Source organism: Miniopterus schreibersii, assembly GCF_964146895.1.
Source record: "Miniopterus schreibersii genome assembly, chromosome: 9".
NCBI lineage: Eukaryota > Metazoa > Chordata > Mammalia > Chiroptera > Miniopteridae > Miniopterus > Miniopterus schreibersii.
The window spans coordinates 3,822,898-3,842,974 of NC_138118.1; the positions used below are offsets into that span (position 1 = coordinate 3,822,898).

The 20,077-nt window shown below is 47.6% G+C and overlaps 1 protein-coding gene across 1 annotated transcript in view; it reads left to right on the forward strand.

Moving 5' to 3' along the window:
• The first annotated feature begins 2,166 nt into the window (after positions 1 to 2,166).
• The window catches only part of EZH2 (enhancer of zeste 2 polycomb repressive complex 2 subunit), a 96,022-nt gene continuing 78,111 nt past the window's right edge, over positions 2,167 to 20,077 (forward strand). Inside the window, exon 1 of the mRNA XM_081146654.1 lies at positions 2,167 to 2,190. The gene's annotated coding sequence lies outside the window, so the exon portion shown is untranslated. The remainder of the gene's footprint in view (positions 2,191 to 20,077) is intronic.

Sequence of the window (20,077 nt, forward strand, 5' to 3'; positions counted from 1 at the left end):
CTTAGGAACGAATCAATAAGTTCAGGCCTCAGTCAAGAGCACAGAAACCAGGAGGCAGGGTCATTGCTTAATCCTCTGCATAATTCTTGTGGAAAAATTATCTGACACTAAGAACAAGATCTTAATTACGGTCATCTTGGGCCTGGGTCATGGGTTGAAAAGCTTAGTTCTAGTTCCTTTCTTTCCCAATGGACCTCACTTTGGATAGATTTTACTTTATTTCATTGATTGATTGCCTTCCACAGGGGCCCCGGGGGCTGGGGATGGAACCTGCAACCCAGGTACGTGCCCTTGACTGAGAATCGAACCCACTACCCTTCAGTGGGAGGGCTGACTCTCTAACCACTGAGCAACACCACCAGGGCCTGATAGATATTAGTCATCCATGGATTATTGAAACGCCTGTCATGTTTATAATGTTGAAGAAGATTCTGGTATTCTAGCATTTCTGGAATACCAGGTGCCAAGAATTTGGGGACTTTGTATCTTAATAGTTTTTAATTCTGGATTTAAGTATTAAGTTCTACAAGGCTGATTGACACAAAGCCCCTTTTTCAACAAGCTCCCATCAGTCTGTGATATCGGTTCTCCTGCTAGGAATGTTTAGTGCTAACAAATAATGCCCTTTCAAGTCTCAAGATTTAGTAAACAGGGCCACATCCAAGGTGGTGGTGGTGGTGGTGGTGGTGTGTTGTGTTGTGTTTTGTTTTCTTGGAGCACATTACAACAGAGCGCACATGTTTCTCAGCAAAGCAGTCAAGTTTATTTTGCTAATGAAGAAGCCAGTATGTTGGGACCTGTTGTTTGAATCTTAGTTGGTTGAATCTCACCGATCACAGCAATTGAACTGAAGAGATGACAGCTGCTGGCTGACATCAGCAGACGGAAAAGATGGATGAATGTGGAGCCAGGAAGCGTTGCCACAGAACAGAAAACTGATTTACACTTCCTTTACTACCTGGTTTTAAATTGGATATTGATCCAGTTTGTGAGCCAATGTACTTCATATATGTGGAACAAATAAACAAGCTAATGCAAAAAATAAACATCTGCTCATCGGTAGACAATTTATTAAATTTATAATAACAAAGTTTCTATATCAATTTATTAAGTTTATAGTAACAAAGTTTCTATATCTTCGGAAAGTGTCTTTAAACGTCCTCTGAAATCCTACTCCCTAAAGTTATGTAAACACTTAATAATTTGGTGTATATCTTCCAGGTTTTTTCTATTCATCTGCAAACACATATATGTATTTATATATATATATACACACACACAGGTATAAGTGATCATAATATGTGTATCTTTGAAAGGGTTTTTCCCTCCTTCCTCCTGGTTTGTAATGAAATATGCATTATTGTTTAGCTATGAATTCACAATCTGCATTATAGGATTTATGAAAGCCAAATGCATTCTTTAATAAATTTAGGGCTAATTATTCTTTTTATCTAAGTTTTTCCCCCAGGCACTTCGAAGGCTAATGCGTAACGCCTGCTGGAAAGTTAACTTTACTAGAAAAATTATAACTTTGAGTGTTCATTCCTTTCATATCATAAAGTAATAGTTACTTTCCCGTGCGTTTTGACAAAACTTATGTCAATACTGGAAAGGACTGGCTGCCCTTGATGGGGGCAAAACACACAGTCAGTCAAATGTGGTTGTGTGGAGGGAGACAATGTTAATCAGCTTAACAATAACCCACAACCTTCGGACCAACTGCGAGAAGCACTGCGCCTCTGCATATTTATAGTCCCCGACCAGCTTCTCTTCTCAGTTAGGAGACTTTTCGCGGTCCGCGTCACAACCGTGAAAGATACCACGCGCACGCCTTCCCCACTGACTACGACATACCCGTGACAAAACCGCTCTTCCTAAAGCAGTTTGTGAGAATTATGGGAACCGCTCACCTCTTTTGCGGTGCCTTTTCCCCCCAAGTGCATTGTGGGTAATGCATAGCTAAGTAGGAAAGTGAACGGGGCGGGTCACTGGCAGCCTGAAGGGCTCCGAGACGCGGGGGGGCGGGGGCGGGGGCGGGGGCGGCGGGGGGGGCTGGACTGAGAGCGAGGACAGCGGGCTGGTCAGCGGGGAGCCCACGCCCCGGTGGACCCCGCGGGACCGGGCTAAAGGACCAAGGAAAGCAGATCACGTGCTTGGCTCCGCCCCCAAGGAGGCGGGGCCGCCGCCCAGGTGAGTTTCAGGAGCACGTGGCCGCGCGGGCCCCGCCGGGACGGGCTCCCCGCCGCGCGTCCCGCTCCCCGCGCCCGCAGGGGCCCCCTTTGGGCTTCCTTTCGTCGCCTCGAGCCCCTTCTTGGGAAACCCGCGTCGATTCTCAGAAACACCCGCTTCCCTCCGGGCGGGGGAGCGGGAGCGAGCGGGCGGGAGTCAGACAGGTGGCTCGGGAGCTGCCCTTCACCTGCGCGGGCTGTAGGTGCCGCCAGGGGGCCCCCGCGCGCTCCGGGGGCTGCTTCAGCGCCTATATTCATCTTTTTATTTTATTTTCTTTTTAGCCCTCGGCTGGGGGCCGGGTATTTCTTTAAAGAACTGGGAAGATGCGAACCATGGGTGACCTTTTGGAACTTTCAATGTTGATTACGAAATTCTTAAGGACACGCTGAGAGATTATCCGCCCTTCAGTATGTTCACATAAAATCCATGGCCAACAAAACATGCAGTTATTTCCCTTAAGGGATGGGGGGTTTTTTTGGCTGAGGAACTGAGAACGCTGGGCCGAACCTCGGTTTTGTATGTCAGATAGGAATGACGCCCCCAAAACTGAAATATGAAATAGGTGTGATAAAGAAAGCTTTGGGAATAGTGCCATGAGCTCGTGTTTTTTTAAGGATAGTTTTTCTTTTTAAAAAGATTTTTAATTTAATTTAATTTTTAATTTAATTTAATTTTTCCCATGCTCTCTTCCCCCTTCCCCACTTCCCTCCCCCCTGCTTGTTTTTTTTTTGTTTTTTTTTTTAAGAAAATTTTTCTTTTGGGGAAACTTTGATAGATTTCCTGCACTTACTCAGACAAAAGCTCTTATTCAATATTTTGTAGGGTTTTCCTAGTAACTTACTGTTCGTTCTTCCTGTAAAGACAAAACCAGGAACTGACTTCTAATTACCTATTGTGATTAGCGAGAAAAACTGTGGAAATTGGGTATTTCAGAAAAATGGAGAAAAGCTCCAATTTGATGAGATATATTTAATAATTGTCCTAGAGAAAATGGCAGTGCAAAAAGCTTAGAGACTTCTAAAGTCTAAGGTAGTTGACTCGGGGATTTAAAAAACATATATATAATCTAAGAAAGGGAATATATTATATTAAGAAAGACACTAGAAATGATGTCAAATGCTGTATTTTATAGGCAGGTAATTGCTCTAGTGACATCCTTATAAGTTTTGGAATTTTGTCTTGACTAAGGTGGGAATTTATGTAATAGTAATTGTTGTAGTTTGTATAATAATTTACACTTTTCTTTATATTATTTATATTACATTGCTGGCATCTTTATTTTTAGACGCTGGTAGAACATACCAGCTTTTCACCGCCCCACCCCCCTTTGTAATGCTCTTTGGATTTGAAGGGAATCAGGATCTACCACCCCAAAATATGCTACTTTGGCATAAAATTCTTTTGAGCTGAAGGCAATTGAGAATCAACAGATGAACAACAACAACAAAAAAAATGTCCTTTGAAGTTTCCCTTATCTGACCAAAAGCAGCAATTTCTGGGAAATAAGGCTGCCATAAATTCCCTCTTTGGGTGGACCTGCTCATGAAACGCCTTCTCCAGGGAAGTTTTATGGCTCTGAAGAAGACAAGAAAGACCACTCAGACCTGTCCAGACAAACGTTATCACGAGCTTTCTTACCTCTGTTTGTTCTGAAAGTCCATCTGTCTTTCCTAAAGAAACCCATGTGTTCTTCCCTTCTCTCCCTTCCCCTTCCTTGCTAAGTTAGTGCATCAGGTCCATATTCTAGCGGCTCCTTTAGCACTCCGGCAGGTATGAGCTCTACATTCATAAATTCTGCTTTTTTTTTTTTCTTACCACTCTGTCCTTTGTCACCTTAATTCGCAGGCCCACAGACACTGAACGTGAGAGAGTAGAGGAAAAGATGTTTTCCTCCCCTACTGACCTAAAGAAAATAACATGAAATATCAGAACAAGTTCTGATCGTAGAGGTTGTGTCGGGGGAGAGGAATTTAGCCCTAGATCTTTATAGGAATGGTCTTGGTCCTAGGTCTGCAGTACCCAAGTTAAGTTGCTCTCTTTAATATTTTATTGAGATTTACCACCCTGCCAAGTCCCGTGCTAAGAGCTTTACTAGTATTATCTCATTTCACTCTCAAGACAACCCCATCGGGTAGTTATATCAGAGAAAGTAAACAACCTCCCCCAGGGCCACATCCTGTAAAAAGTGGAGCAGGTACCTAAATGCTAACATTAGAGACAGATGACTTAACGGGGTTGTCCTTGTCACCTCTCTGAGCCTCAGAATTGTCCGTGAAATGAGAGGCTTGGGCTGGATCTGCTTTGCGCCTGAGGATTCCGGGGAGCCAAGTCTGGCGGGCTAAATGAGGAAAGATTTCTGCGGACAATTTCGTCTGGGAAATTGTGAGTTAAATAAAGTGTAAAAGGGTTTTTTCTTTATTTTACCTTTTCTATTATTCATTCCGATTCATTTATCAAATGCCTTCTAAGCCAGGCCTCGGGAGAGGTGGAGCTTCCAGGCCAAGACACAATCTCTGCCCAGCGGAGTTCATTCTGTGTAGAAAACAGACCTTGAGCAAGGCATGGCCAGTGCCCAGGGAGTCAAGGAGGCGGAATCAGGAACCCACAGCAGGGGGCGCCCTCGAGGGGACCTGGGGGCGGGGTAGGAGTGGCAGAGGCCAGAGCCTGGAACTTCAAAGAAATCTGTCAAAGTCCAGACTGAAGCCAGATTGAGATGGAATTTAGAGGCCTTTGGGAGATTTTGGACTGTATCTCAAGGGAGACAAAAAGCTACTGAAGATTTTAATCAGGGGAGTGACCTTGACATGTTTGTAGAGACCTTACTAGCTACTCTGTAGAGAAAAGGTCGATGGAGGCAGAGCTGTTAGGAGGCCTGTGGTGTTTTCGAGGAGAGATGCTGGTGATGCTGAGTGACAGCAGTGAAAAGGGGGCAAACGTGGACAGATAGGAAAAAAAAAATTTGGAGATGTAATTGCAGGAGGTAAGGGAAAGAGAGGAGTCCAAAAGAGCTCCCAAGTTCCTGGCTTGCGCCGTTGGGTGGATGGGTCCTGGTACCAGTGCCTGGAATGGGGGGGGGGACAAGTGATACTGGTACGGAGAATATTCGTGAAGTGATGGCGATGGGAATGTGTTGAGGCCGATGAGCTCTGCTTGGAGCTGACACTGCGAAGCCCTAAAATAAATAACGCGCAGCATTCGTCAAGTCGATTGGACCTGCCGTCTATTTCTTCTTGGCAGAACATGTCTTGGGGCCAGGGTTCCGTGGAACACACTGGTTCAGTGCCGGACTAGCTGGTCTCAGAGCTCCCTTCCAGCTCAACTAATATCTTTCCCATAACGCCAGTGATACCAGAAGGTAAACTGCGTTGCCAGATGTTGAAATACACCTCTAAATTCAAGAGGAAGAAAGATACAGAACGTGCACAGTGATGCATTTTGTTGTTAAACTTCACCCAAGGATACTTTGTCCATTGGTTTTTAGAGAGAGCAGAAGGCAGGGAGGGAGGAAGGGGGGGAGAGAGAGAGAAAGAAAGAGAGAAACCTCTGCGTGAGAGAGACCCCTCGATGGGCTGCCTCCCACACACACCCCAACCAGGCCAGATCAAACCAGCAACCCAGGCATGCATCTATCTGCGACTGACTAGCTTTGTGACCGTGGGCAAGTTACTGAACTTCTCTGTGCCTTCGTTGCTTTATCAGCTGAACGATGACCATCGCAGCGGCCACAGCAGAGTCACGCTGTGAAGCTGAGAAGAGAGCGCGTCATGTCCGGTGCGTAGGGCGGCGAGGTCCTCAGAAACCACAGGCTGAATGAGCGAGCGATGACCGCGCCCGTCTGGCTGTTCTGACTGAGCGGAGGTAGAAGGTTCTATAAGGTCTGAACGTCCCAGGAGAGAGGGGAAGAGCACGCATGGGGGTGGGGGGTGAGGAGAGGGGTGACGATGAAGGTGACGCTGTGACCTCCAGTGTACATTTCATTTCAGGAGAGGGCCCGACCTGCCTTGACCGTGTGTAAACGATGCTTCTTAGCGTTTGCCCAAGTTAGAGCGAGTCTGGCCTCGGTAATAAGAAGCCATTGTTTTAATAGAAACGTCATCGATTCCGTCTCTTCTTTCTGCTAGCTTCTGTCGTGGCAACTTTTGAGTGGGGTCATCTCAGTTGACTGCATTTGGCTCCCGGGTGGCTCCTCTGTCTGGTGACCTAGTGACAAGAGGAGTGGAAACGGTGGGGCTGGCCTCGGAGTGTTCCCCCGGGATTCCTACAGATGTGCCCAGTCGGGCAGGTTGTCATGGGCCCCGGCCCTGGAACGTTCTTCCTCAAGTCCCTGTTTAAATTTAAATGTTTATGGATTTGTTCTCATTCTACACGAAAATATTTTTACGGCCTGGGGAGGTGGAAGCGGAAAGGAATTTTGGAACAGATGCATCTGGCCGTTTTATTTTCTGGCCTTGTTCAGATGTGGTTTTGAGGACAGCGGGGATCTGTCAGTTCTCAAGATCACTTCTAGCCCCGTAATTCTATGATCTAATAGAATTTAGAACATTATGTATTCCTGTAGTGACTTGCAGAGACTGCTTTGACGGGATTACAGACGGTCCTGTAAGTATATACTTTTAGAAGAACATAATGCAATTTGCTTTCTAGCCCGAAGCCCTAAAAATAATTAGGTAGGAGTTCAGACGAGTGTTAAAAGGCAGTTGCTTCTGGTGAGTCCAAACGGTTTTGGAAAATCAATTTCATTTATCATCAGAGGAGGGCTCGCGCTTTAGACTTCTGATGGTTTATTGAATAGTAAAGCACAACTGTCGTGCCAGCGTTAAAAAAGCAAGCAGCGAGAAAAATCAGCGAGAAAAATCAGTCCAACCGTCCAGACTCGAATTAAGAAGAGCAGAGCGAGGGGAAGGCCTTCCAGAGTTGGGGAATGTGGCCGAGACCCGGAGCGTTTGCCTTCGGGGAGCCTGACTTGCTCAGATTTGCGACTGTAACACATGTGCTCCGTCCGACCACATCCGTAGCCCCTCGTGCCTTGGGATTGCCCAGCCCATCTGGGTTCCTTTCGCGGGGTCCGAGGGAGAGTTTCTCCCTGAAGTGCGGTCGGGGTTCAGCTTGGTGCGTGCACCGCGGGTGGAGGCTGTTCAGACGGGAGGAGGGGGGAGCTCAGGACAGCAGACAGCGGGGGCCACAGGCACTTCGGGTGGGGGGCTGCGGGTAGGCAAGAGGGGGCCATCTGGGCGGTTTGGCTTCACCGGCTTATTCTGATAAGGAGACTATACAAACGTCACTCACAATCTCATCTTTCAGAGCCACTGTGGTTTTTTCCCCTGATTTTTGGCTGGGGAGAGTGATTATCAAAGTGCTGTTTTCAGGAACATTACCCTGACGGCGGCGATTTAGGATTTAGGATACACCGAGGGAAGGAAACCCAAGGCTTTATTGAAACTATATAGGAAGCTAACTCATGGGCCCCTGGGCAAAATGGTGGTGGTCGCAGGGACCAAAAGGAGGAAGGGATGGATCTGAGGCCGTCGCACATGAAGAACCAGCCTGGCCCGGAGTGGCTCAGTGGTTAGGGCCCCGGCCCGAGGGCTGAAGGGTCCCAGGTTCGATTCCCGCCAAGGGCATGCACCCTGGTTGCAGGATTGGCCCCGGTTGGGGTGCGTGCAGGAGGCAACCAGTCGATGTGTCTCTCTCACGTCGATGTCTCTCTTCCCCTTCCACTCTCTCTGAAAAGCAAGGGGAAAAAAATATCCTCTGGCAAGTGTTTAAAAAAAAAGAAAAGAAATGAGGAATCAGTAAGTTCAGTAAGTCTGGGTGAATGCAGGTGTGGGGAGTGAGACGGGAGGGGAGGAGTTAAAGGTGACGCAGAGGATTCCCCTGGGTGACGCAGAGAATTTCCCTGGGTGACGTAGAGGATTCCACTGGGTGACATAGAGAATTTCCCTGGGTGACGCAGAGAATTTCCCTGGGTGACGTAGAGGATTCCACTGGGTGACGCAGAGAATTCCACTGGGTGACATAGAGAATTTCCCTGGGTGACGCAGAGAATTTCCCTGGGTGACGTAGAGGATTCCACTGGGTGATGTAGAGGATTCCACTGGGTGACGCAGAGGATTCCACTGGGTGACGCAGAGAATTTCCCTGGGTGACGTAGAGGATTCCACTGGGTGACGTAGAGGATTCCACTGGGTGACCGTCCTCAGGCCATCCGTTCATTCAGCAGAAACTTGCTAACTACCCTCATGGCACTTACCGTCTAATGGGGCTGGGGTACAGACAAAAATAAAATAAATAGCTGGGAGACCTAGCCTGTTAGGCGGTAGAGTTATGGGGGAATTAGGCCCCGCGGCAGCTAGGGAGCCGGCAGGTGCCGTTTGAAACAGGGGGTCAGGGAGGGTCTTCAGAGGGGATTTTTACGTAAATGGCCGAAGGGGGTGAGGAACTGAGCCGTCCGGTCACTGGGGGTGGGGGGGGTGCCCCACCTAGGAGGGAGTGACAGGGACAGTAGCCGGAGGGGAGGGGAGCCGTCAGGGGCTTCCAGCAGAAGAAAGACTCTGGCTCCGGCTGTAAACGTTGAGAAGAGACTGAAGAGGGACAGAAGTGGAAGCGGGAGAATGCGGTGTATCCGCGGAAAGAGGGGGTGACAAATGACCACCGACCGGGTGGCTGATGGGTCAGAAATGTGCGCTCGCCGTCTGGAGGCTGGAAGTCGAAATCAAGCTGCCGACGGGGTTGGTTGCTTCCAGAGGCTCTGGGGGAGAATCTGCTTCATCTCTCTCCCACATTCTGGTGGCTGCCAGCAACCCTTGGTGTCCCCGGGCCGGTCGACACGTCTTTGCAATCTCTGCCTCTGTCCTCACGTGGCCTCTGCTCTCTCGTAAGGATGCTTGTCATTAGAATTCGGGCTCATGCTAATTCAGGAAAATTTCATCTCAGGATTTTTAAAAAATTAAAAAAAAAAATCTCACCCAAGGATGTGCTTAGAGAGAGGGAGAGAGGGAAAGAGAGAGAGAGAAACATTGATGGGCTGCCTCCGGTGCTCACCTGACCAGGGATGGAATCCGTGACCTTTCAGTGTGTGGGATGATGCTCGGACCAACTGAGCCGCTGTGGCTGGGCTCGAGATTCTTAATCGCATCTCTAAACGCCCTTATCCAAATAAGGTCACGTTCACAGGTTCTGAACGGAGATGTCTTTTGAGGGGGACACCATTCAGCCATTACGGGAGGTCAGGAGGAAGAGCTGGTGTTTGGAGAAAGGCCAGCTGTTCTGACCTAGGGAGACCTGGTGGTTCTCCAACAGTTTCACAGACAAGTGCTATGAAAACATCTGCATGGGCCACCTTGGCTTCGGTCAGCAATGCAATCCTGAAAACAACCTGACAGTAAAAAGCCAAGGTCAGCCCAGCCAGTGTGGCTCCGTGGTTGAGCATCGGCCCATGAACCAGGAGGTCACCGGTTCAATTCCCGGTTGGGGCCCAGGCCCAGGTTGTGGGCTCGATCCCCAGTCAGGGGCGTGCAGGAGGCAGCCGGTCAATGACTCTCTCATCACTGATGTTTCTATCTCTCTCTCTCTCCCTCTCCCTTCCTCTCTCTGTAATCAGTATATATTTTTTAAAAAGCCAAGGTCATAACCTTGAACCTCAGTCCACCCGTGGCATTTCCCCAAGAAGCCTCAGCTGCACAGAGGTGTTTGCTCACCTTGTGATCTGCCCTGACGAAGGACTATCCTGGAGGACCACGTTTCTGCTCAGTCCCGATCGTGTTCGGTTCACGGCCCTGTCACCTTTATTCTAATGAGGGGATGGAAGAGCCAATTTAAATCTGACCTCTGGCCAGAGTTGAAATTCAGAAGAGGTTCTAATATTTGAAGTCAGTGGGCTCTTATGCTTATCTGTGGCATCGAGGATGCCCTTAAGATTACGGTAGACCAGTGTGGCTCTCCTTCCCCATAAAACTGTAGTACTGGTTCTCACTGTAAACAGCGATGGAGAATCCTGATGGAGACTCCGCCAGCCCATGAGGGGGTGGCCCGGTTTTGAAGGCATGGCCACATTTTTTTTTTTCCCCCATGAGAATTGCAAGGTACCTGAAATCTTCACTCCAGAAAACCACGCAGCCTGCTTCGTGTCACGTGGCATGACCAACAGGAGTCGGGCCTGGATATCTTCGAGGGCACCAGGCAGCCGGGGAGCTTAGAGCAGGGAGGCCTGCTCAGGACAAGGCAGGTGCAAGTTAGAGGGGAGGCCAGAAGCTCCGTCGCTGGCCCTGGGGAAGGTAAAGGAAGTAGAAGCCAGCACACATCCAGGAGGAGCACTGGTGGCGGGCTGCATGCGGAGAGCGAAGGAAAGAGGAGCCTGAAGGGACTCCAGGGCCCTGGGCAGTGCGGCTCAATTGGTTGAGTGTCCTCTTGTGCACCGAAAGGGTTAGGAGGCAACCTATTGATGTCTCTCTCTCACATCAGTGTTTCTCTCTGTCTCTGTCTTTGTCTCTGTCTCTCTCCCCCTCTCCTTTCTCGCTAGTAAAAAATATATATATATTTTTAAAAAAAGGACTCCGGGCGAGGGGCGCAACCACCGAAAGCAAAGAGGGAACTGTTTTGATGACTCATTCAGTTTGCAGCTTAGGATCTTCCTAAAGTTTGAACTGTCCCTTCCTCTCTCTCTCAAATCAATACAGTAAAGAACTCAGTTTTTTTAAAAAACTGCTTTTGAGATACAGCTAAATATTCATGGAGGCCTGAGGGTGAAGTAGAACTTAACCAAATCCTAAACCTCCAGAAATGACACGGCCTCCGGTGGGGGGAAGGCGTGAAACAGTGAGCCGTGGGTCCGGCAGGGTCTCTGGATAGCCTTAGATGTGGCTCCCTTGGCAGCGGTGGTCATGTTGGCCTTTTCTGAGTCGGATTTAGTAAGCGCATAAGCCTTTTGTGGACAAAGGGGAATTTAAAAAATACGACCCGTATTCTTATCATTAATATGTTAACTCAACAATGAAAATTGATTAAGTATTTGTTAAATGCTGTACACTGTTGAGCACGTGTTTTCAGCACATGCGATTTTCAGATGTTTGCTTTTTTAATTTTAATTTTCTTACATTCAGAGGCAGTGCTTTTTTGTTTTTTTGTTTTTTACAGAAAGCCTGATTTTTTTTTTTTACGGAAGAATTCATTTAGCAGAAATTCACTTTAAAAAAATATATATGTTTTTTATTGGTTTCAGAGAGAGGAAGGGAGAGGGAGAGAGAGAGAAACATCAATGATGAGGGTCACTGATCGGCTGCCTCCTGCACGCCCCCTGCTGGGGATCGAGCCCACTACCCCGGGCATGTGCCCTGACCGGGAATCGAACCGCGACCTCCTGGTTCATAGGCTGATGCTCAGCCACTGAGCCACACTAGCCGAGCCAACAGAAATTCACTTTAAGAAAATGTAAAGAAATTCTATTCTGTGTTAGGGGAGAGATGTCCACCCTAAGCAGGAGGTATTAACATGCCTCTAAGTAGCAAAAATGCTTCTTGAGATCCAGTAATGAGTTTAACTCACCAAAGAGTTGCATGTTTGGAAGTATGTTCTTTCTTAAAGAGAGAAACCACCTCCTAAGAGATCTGCACCAGGGCAGAGACTACGTTGTAACCGTCTTTGCATTTCCGAAAGCTCCCAGCTCAGAGCGCAGAATATAAAAGACGCTCAAAACATCTTCTTTGAAGGAATGTTTGACTTGGGAATCCTAACTGGAAAGTGCCGTTTCTTTACCTATGACTGTCAGTGGTGGTTTTTTTCGTTAATGACATTTTCCCTGCTGTCGGTGATAATTAATGCTGAGTTCAGACTGCAGGGTTTGGATGGAGAAATCTGAACAATAGCTAGACAAGACCCAGCCTGTTACATCTCAAGCAGGCTTCTCCGTCTACTGATGTGGTTTCGAATTATTACATGTTAGGAGCATTGCCTACCCGAAGAAGAATATTGATTGCATTTCACGTAATGCAATTTACAGTTAAGATGGTTAGGCTGGTCCAGGGAAATATTTGTTTTGTTCAATAATGTTAGACAGAAAACATGCATTTTAATAAATACTGCATAAGAACAATCCTTTCAGGTGGACCTCAAGGAAGTAAATACACGACCATATGGTTGCACATTGATGGGTGTTTGCATTTCTAAAATCTGGAGAGATAAGTGCGGGGAAATTTCTTGCTTTACAGATAGATTCTTCTGAATCATTTTTGTTTTATCAGAGAACGTTGTCTGTAACCTTTAGTATCTAAGGATAATAGCTGTGGGACAGAATATACGGCATGATCTCATTTGTTTAAAAAGATATACCCATATACCTTTAGGTACACACACATGCATAAAACCCCAGGAGACTAACTCCCAGGACATGAGGAGGGGCAGGGCAGAGTGAAATTAGAAGGCATTTTTACAGTTAGTTACATATTTCAGTGGCATGTGAATTTTTATAATAAACATATATTGCTTTTGTAATCAGAGAAAGATTAATATTCAGAGCTGAAGTTGATAACAGAGGCAATAAGAGTAGTATTGCAAAGAGCTTGAAAGTAATCTAGCTGCCTGTGCCACATGTTAAAAAAAATAAAATATTAAAAGGCTGTATTGAGGTTCACAAACCACAACTGCTGGTCAAGCCAGGCCAGGGACTGACAGGATTTGGGGGTGTCTGGCTCGAGTCTTCCCCCAAACAGGGCTTCTCAAACCATTGACTGTGAAAGGGAAGCTTCATTTTGCTTTTTATTTCCCCAATGCCTTGCAGACCGATACTTTAATAAAATCAATAAAAACGGATTACTGGGAAAATGAAATTAACAAACAACGAAGACTTCAGGGCCTAATATTTTTATTATTAGATCGAACAGACAGACATAAAATTCCTCTGTCAAATTGCTTTTAAACGGCGGTTCTCAGCTGGGGCGGGGAGCTATGACTTGTCTCCCCCCCCCCCCCAGGCATTTGGCAATGCCTGGAAACATTCTTGGCTGTCACACTTGGGGAGGTTGATGTTGACTGGCATCTCGTGGGTAGTGGCCAGGGATGCTGCTCAGTGTCCCACGGTGCCCAGAACGGCCCCCACACTAAGGAATTGTCGGTCTCAAGGTATCGCTGGTGCTGAGGTTGAAAACCCTGCCTTGAAGCCGGTCAGTGACTCTCTCGTCTTTGCTGTTTCTCTCTCTTTCTCTCTCCCTCTCCCTTCTTCTCTCTGAAATCAATAAAGACATATAAAAAAAGAAAGAAAGAAAGAAAAACCCTGCCTCAATTTTTAAGTGGTTAATCTCAGTCTCTGTATTTACCTCTTGGCAGACTGGTAACATTTCTGGACCCTGGTCCACAGACCCCCGTCTGAGAAGCCCGCTCTAACGTACTTACTGTGAACCCCGGCCCAGTAAAGTTGCCGGACAAATCCCAACCAGAGTTCTCTCAGCCTTTAAATGTGGGAGGCCTCCGAGTACACAATACACTAGAAGCAGCACGGGGAAAATGGGGCACAGAGATGGAATCAAATGGAACATGAGATGATCCCCTGCAGACGGTGAGAGGGGTCTTGACGCTCACCCTGTCGCTTCCTACCTGTGCGAGCCTGGGAAAGTGGGTGACTCCGTATCTCTGGGCCACTGTCTTCCCCTCTGTGAAGTGGGAAGACCGCCCCGTTCACAAAGCTACCCTGGGGATTAAATGCAAGTAATTGGTTTCCGCGGTACCTAACCCACAGTGGCACCCACAGGACACTCCTGGCTTAGCTCGCTCTCAGCTCGGTGGAAGGGCCCCACCCCAGGCCGCCAGACCCGTGAATGAGTGGAGGGCGGGCCTGCCTCTCCCCAGGAGCTGAAACGAAACTGCTTTGTAAAATGGAAAGTGCCATGCAAATGGGACAGTCACTCCCTGGTTTCCCCAGTATTTATTGGGCCTTTACTAAATGCCCTTGCTACCAAGCGGTGGAAGCGGAAACTAGATGGAAAAAAGAAAAGAGGCCCCAGAAAACCCGCCACTCGGTAGCACCGTGCATTTCGTGAGACCCAAAGCTGTTTGCAGAGCAGAACCAGGCTCACATTCGTTCATGGGCAAGAAACAATCCCTGAAGAGAACGATCTGTAGCGAGGCGTCTGGTTCAGCTTCTGAGGCAGCTCAGCGTTGGCAGGAACTGTTGGGATCTCACCCAACAAATTCCAGCTGCACCTTAAAAAGTAACTGTCCAGCTGGCTCTTGTCCTCCTGTCCTACCCTGGAGCACAGGGCCACACACCTGGCCCCTGGCACCGCTGGCCTGGCTCCGGGAACCCGAACACAGACCCTCCCAGTGCTCCCGGTCTGAGAACCCTGAGGGGTGAAGGGTGGCTGTGCGCCCAGTGTCCTGGGGCCAGTGGGTTAGGAGGAGATGGAGCAGAAACGGGCAGAGCTGGGGGCAGCCCCTCCTCTCAGGGCAAAAAGGCCCCTGGCAGGTGACACCTGAGATATGTGCCCAGACCGAGGCCCAATAGGATCTCTGCTTCCAAAACTCTTTTTCTGGAGAACACGTGCCTTTCTTTCAGTTGCTGAGTGTGAGTCACGCTCTGGGTTTCGCGGAAGCTGTGAGGACCTGTCGGGGCTGCTGTCACTTTGGTTCTGAGTCAGGACAGGTGCTTTACAGCCACAGCTGCGCTCCAGGCCGCAGAGGGGACCGCGGGAACTACCGCACCGAACAGTCCAGAGGCTGGACGTTCCCCAGCCGGAGACCGGGATGGATGCGCAAAGGCTGAAAAAAATAACAAATTTGTTAACTGCGCGTAGCTGCCTGGGAGGAAAAGTCTGCTCTGCTCCTTCTGCGCGTGATTTCAGGGGCCTCTGCACGGCCGCCTCCCCCTGGGCATCTTTGCTGCTGTCCGCGGAGGGACAGAAGAAGGGTGGCGCCCTGACCACCTGCGGTACCAGGCGCGAGCTGCCCCCGGGTCACCGGAGAGTTAGGGCATCGTTTCTCTTCCACAGACACCCGCAGCCTGGACGGGGCATGAACTGGAAACTAATAATGACCTCCCACGAGTCAAGCGCTGTAAAAACACATTTGATAAAGATGTGGGAACAGACAGGGAGAAGCCGATGAGCGCCCAGGAGCCAAGAAACGGTCCTTTATGCTGCCCCGGAGCTCCTGGCACAGACTTGCAACAGTGGCTGATACCATGCCCTGGCTACTTAGAAACATTTTCTCATTTTTATGACTGTTTCCATTTTAATTCACACCATCAGGTTTCGTTCCCAGTGGCCGAACATACAGTCTGAAACTGTGCGATCTAACTCACCCAAGTCTTCTCATGATACATTATAAAAATATTCTTCTACCCCACACATGCCTTGGGATACTTTCTAACTTAGATCTCATTAGATGTGTCTTTCATGTGCAAAAGCAATTTATTGATACAAATGTTCCTGGAGCCCTAGCTAATTTAGCTCAGTGGTTAGAGTGTGGCCCTCAGACTGAAGGGTCGCAGGTTGGATTTTGGCCAAGGCAGCTCCTCAGTTGCAGGCTCAAGCGCTGGTCCTGGTCGGGGCACGTGTAGGAGGCAATGAATATAGATGTGTATCTCTCTCTCTCTCCCTTCTATTGTCTGAAAAGCAATGGAAAAAATATCCTCGAGTGAGGATTTAAAAAAAAAAAAATGTTCCTGGAGATCATGAAGTCTGTGTACTCTGGTACCAGGCATAATTGGAAGGTGACTCCACAGTTCATCCTAACACATATCCACAGATTTGAGATTTCTTCCCATTTTCAAATGATGAATATACTCATATACTCACTTTTTTTTTTCCACGTTAGTCTCGTATAGTTATTTTTTCTCTTAAATCAGGCAAAGAGTGCACTTTCTAAGGCTGAGCTCTGTGCACATGAGCCCCATGACTCAACTTGGCCATGACGAGGTATTTTGGGGGCTTTTTAGAAGTTTGGAGACATTATTAAGATTAGTAAAAACAGGATCGTCAGAGTCATGCAAACCGAAAGTAGATAATCCTTTTAGCTTCTAATGGTTTGATGAAACTTTCTATTCACTGGCCTCATAACTCATGAGCATCAAAGTCAAGGAAATTGTGGTGACATAATTTTGTAGTCACAATTTCCGAGTCTCCAAAATGCATTCAGCTGAATCAAATGTTTTTGTGTTTTTTTTTTTTTTTTTTATTTAAAATGGGTAAAATATAGATTTATTGTTTTAGAGTCAGAATCAGTTTAATGACTAGAAAGAGCCTTTGAGAAAACTTGTTCCAAACCCATCATTTCACAGATGGATAGTATCAGCATCTGGCTAGTTTGTGACTGGCAGATCCCCTAACCACCCAGGGCTCGGCTTCCTGACCTGTGAAATGAGAAGCTGGGCTGTGTGAACTCTCAGTCCCCTTGCACCAACATATTGCAGGATCCTAATATTGTTGAATGAATGACAGCAACACCCAGAGAGGCTGGTTGATATGTCTGAGATCACACAGCTAGTCAGGGGCACACACAAGTCCTCTGGCTCCCGGCCATTTCTCCTCATATACAGCAGATTTAGAATACAGACCTTGAATTGTGTACAAGTGCATGGAGATTAATGAAGGAAATACTAAGGGGAAAAAAGATAAAACAACTCTGTACTAAAACCAAGTCAGACAAGCTTCTATTTATATTTCAATTATCTGCATATCCGCTTTTATTAATTTTGAGACAAAGAGGGAGGGGGGTATTGGTTTGTTGTTCCGCTTATTTCATCCATTTATGCGTTCATTAGGGATTCTTGCACATGCCCAAACCTGGGCTCGAACCTGTAATCTTGGCATATGAAGGCGATGCTCTAACCACCTGAACTATTTGACCAATGGCTCATCTTTTGATTGTCTCCCTAATTTTCCCTTTCCCTTACCCCTTTTTAATCAGAGCTGATCTGTTTTACGTATTGGGCTTTTGTTTAAGATTTTACTTGAAGGCTAGTTATGCTGTATGGGGGGGGGGGAAGGTTTTGCGTTAATGGGTAGTGTCTTGACCCCATCCCTTGTCAGCTGTGTGACCCTAGGCAAGTCGCTTCACCTCTCTGAAGCTCGATTTCTCATCCATAAAATGGGGCTTTTGAGGGCTCCTCCTGTAAATACTATCATGTATGTGCGGTACCTGGCACACAGTAGGGCTTCAGCCAGGGTCAACCCCCTCCCTCTTCAACTCATGCCCACTTCCCACGTTCAGGCCCAAGCTCTGCCAATTTTATCTCCAGAGTTCTAGAAGCTCTCTTCTCTCTCTCCCCGGCCCTACTAGAGCTCCTTGCTCTTTTAGGCTCGACCTGAGTCAGCGGGTCTGGAAACAGTGATGAGGCCACATACCTGGGACAAACGCTCAGCTTTATGCACCGAGACACCGAACTGTCACTTAGCACTTTGGACACGAGCACAGGCAGGCTCTCCCAGCAGAAGGCGGGAGGGTTCTGCAGGGTGTTTCCTGGTGCTGTTCTCCGGGGTCTTCCCCCCCCCCCCCCCCCGACAAACCTCTGGGTGCCTGCTGGTCTCGGAATCCGAGGAGCTTTTGTGGTGGTGGTGGGCTATCTATTTATTATTTATTTTATTTATAATATGTTTTTATTGATTTTAGAGGAAGGGAGAGGGAGAGAGTAACATTGATTGGTTGCCTCCCACAAGCATGCACCCTGACGGGGGAATGAATCCTGGGCATGTGCCCAGACCGGGAATCGAACCAGTGACCTTTGGGTGCACTGGACGGTCCTCAACCAACTGAGCCACACCAACCAGGGCCGGGCTACTCCTTTAGAGCCCCACTTCCAAGTTCCTTTGGTACCAGGCTCTCTGTAATTCTTGCTGGCACTAAGCTCTCAAGATGCGTTGTAACAAAAACAACCACATCCCCAGGCTTTACCTGGCAGCTTTCTGGATGGTGGCTCCTTAAATGTTTATCTTTCGGCATCTTTTGAATAAGACCCTCTAAATAAATATCTGTCTGGCCTCATCACCTCTCTCACCTGGACTACTTCCTCACTGTCCCAAGGGGCCCCACCACCGCCCAGAGGAGCAGAATTTGGTGACTGATTAGAAGCTGGGGATTAAAGAAACTTCATCAAGGAGGAATCCCAAGCCCCAGACTGGTGATAGTGTCACCAAGTAGGACAGAGAACACAGAAAAACAAGCAGACTTAGCTCAGCTCAGTAGGTCTTAGGCTACTTCAGTTTGCGGCACCAGTGGGACCCATGGGTGTGGACATGGAGCAGGCAGCTGGCCACATACATCTGTTGTACGTGGCATTGGCACTAGGTGCTGGACTAGTGGGTTCAGACTGGACCTGGGTTCAGCAACCTGGGCACTTGGGGTCTGGCCAGGAAAGAATTCAGAGCCAAGACCCAAACTATAAGAGAACATTTGCTTGGAAAATCACAGAGGTAGAAAAAGTAATTCGTAGAAGAAATGGGCTTAGGGAACAAGCTACAGGGGGAAAGAAAGGGAGTTTGGGAGTGAGGAAGGTAAAGGTAACTGCCTGGGGGCACGGGGAGGGAGAAGGGAAAGGAGAGTGTGCTGGGTCCCTCATCCTAAGTGTTGTAAGGGTGGAGATTTTAAGGCAGATCCCGGGGCAAGATCGGTAGAATATTCAACAGCTTTCCAGGTGTGTCCTTTCAGGGTCTAAGTCTCCACTGATTGATTGGTTGGTGCCAGGGCAGAGGGTCATTGTCCAATGCAGCTGGTCCTGAGTCAGCCTTGGCCAAGTGGTATCGCTTGTCTGGTTTTGCTGCTTTTCTGGGCCTGGAGCTGAAATACAACTGAGACCTAGATGTTATCTCCAGGGAGGAAAGGTCAGGGGGCCCAAACCGCATGACCAGCTATGGGCTAGGGAAGGAAAGGTCACCCTGGGGGCCAAGTCCCACCCTACAACTGTCCTTTGCTAGGCACCTGGGGCTTTCTGCTCTGGTGACCTCCTGTACCTGGTCCATGGTCCTTGCTCTGCTCACGGTCTGCCTAACTGCCTCCCACACATCTAAGCGTCAGTGAGTCCTAAAAGGGAGGGATGTTTTGACCCATTCCTCAATGATTTTTCCATCTATCTCTTAGGAGGCATCTGTTTCTTTTTATTTTTCGATTTCTTGGGTGAGGGCAATTTGCTCTCACTCACGTCCTGTTGACAAGATAATTCTTGTATGACTTGCCATGTAGGGTGATATTTTACTGTGGAAATGTCACATATTTGCATCTGAACTGTTAGCTTAGCATTTGGCTGAATTGATTAGTTATTAGTGTTTTGAAACTGTATGAATTCATATTGCAAACGTTATAAAAGATTTTACTTTATGCGTAAGTGATAAGATCATAGATTTTTTTTTGATACTGTGCTATTTATTTATTTATTTATTTAATTTATCTTTATTGTTGAGAGTATTACTGGTGTCCCATTTTTGTCCCCCAATTGACCCCCTCCACTTCACTCCCACCCTCTCCCCAGGCCTTCACCCCATTATTGACTGTGTCCATGGGTTATGCATACATGCATATAACTTCTTTGGTTAATCTCTTCCCACCCTCCATCCCCCTTCCCCCTTCCCTCTTTCCTCTGAAATATGACCCTCTGTTGCCTGCGTCAATGTCTTGGTCTATTTAGTTTGTCAGATTCTTTTGTTCATTAGCTTCTTAAAGAAGACCCTTCAACATTTCCTGTAGTGCTGGTCTGGTGGTGATGAACTCCTTTAGCTTTCGTTGTCTGAGAAGAGCTTTATCTGACCTTCAATTCTAAATGATAGCTTTGCTGGGTAGAGCAATCTTGGTTGTAGTTCCATGTTTTTCATCACTTTGAATATTTCTTGCCACTCCCTTCTGGCCTGCAAGGTTTCTGTTGAGAAATCAGCTG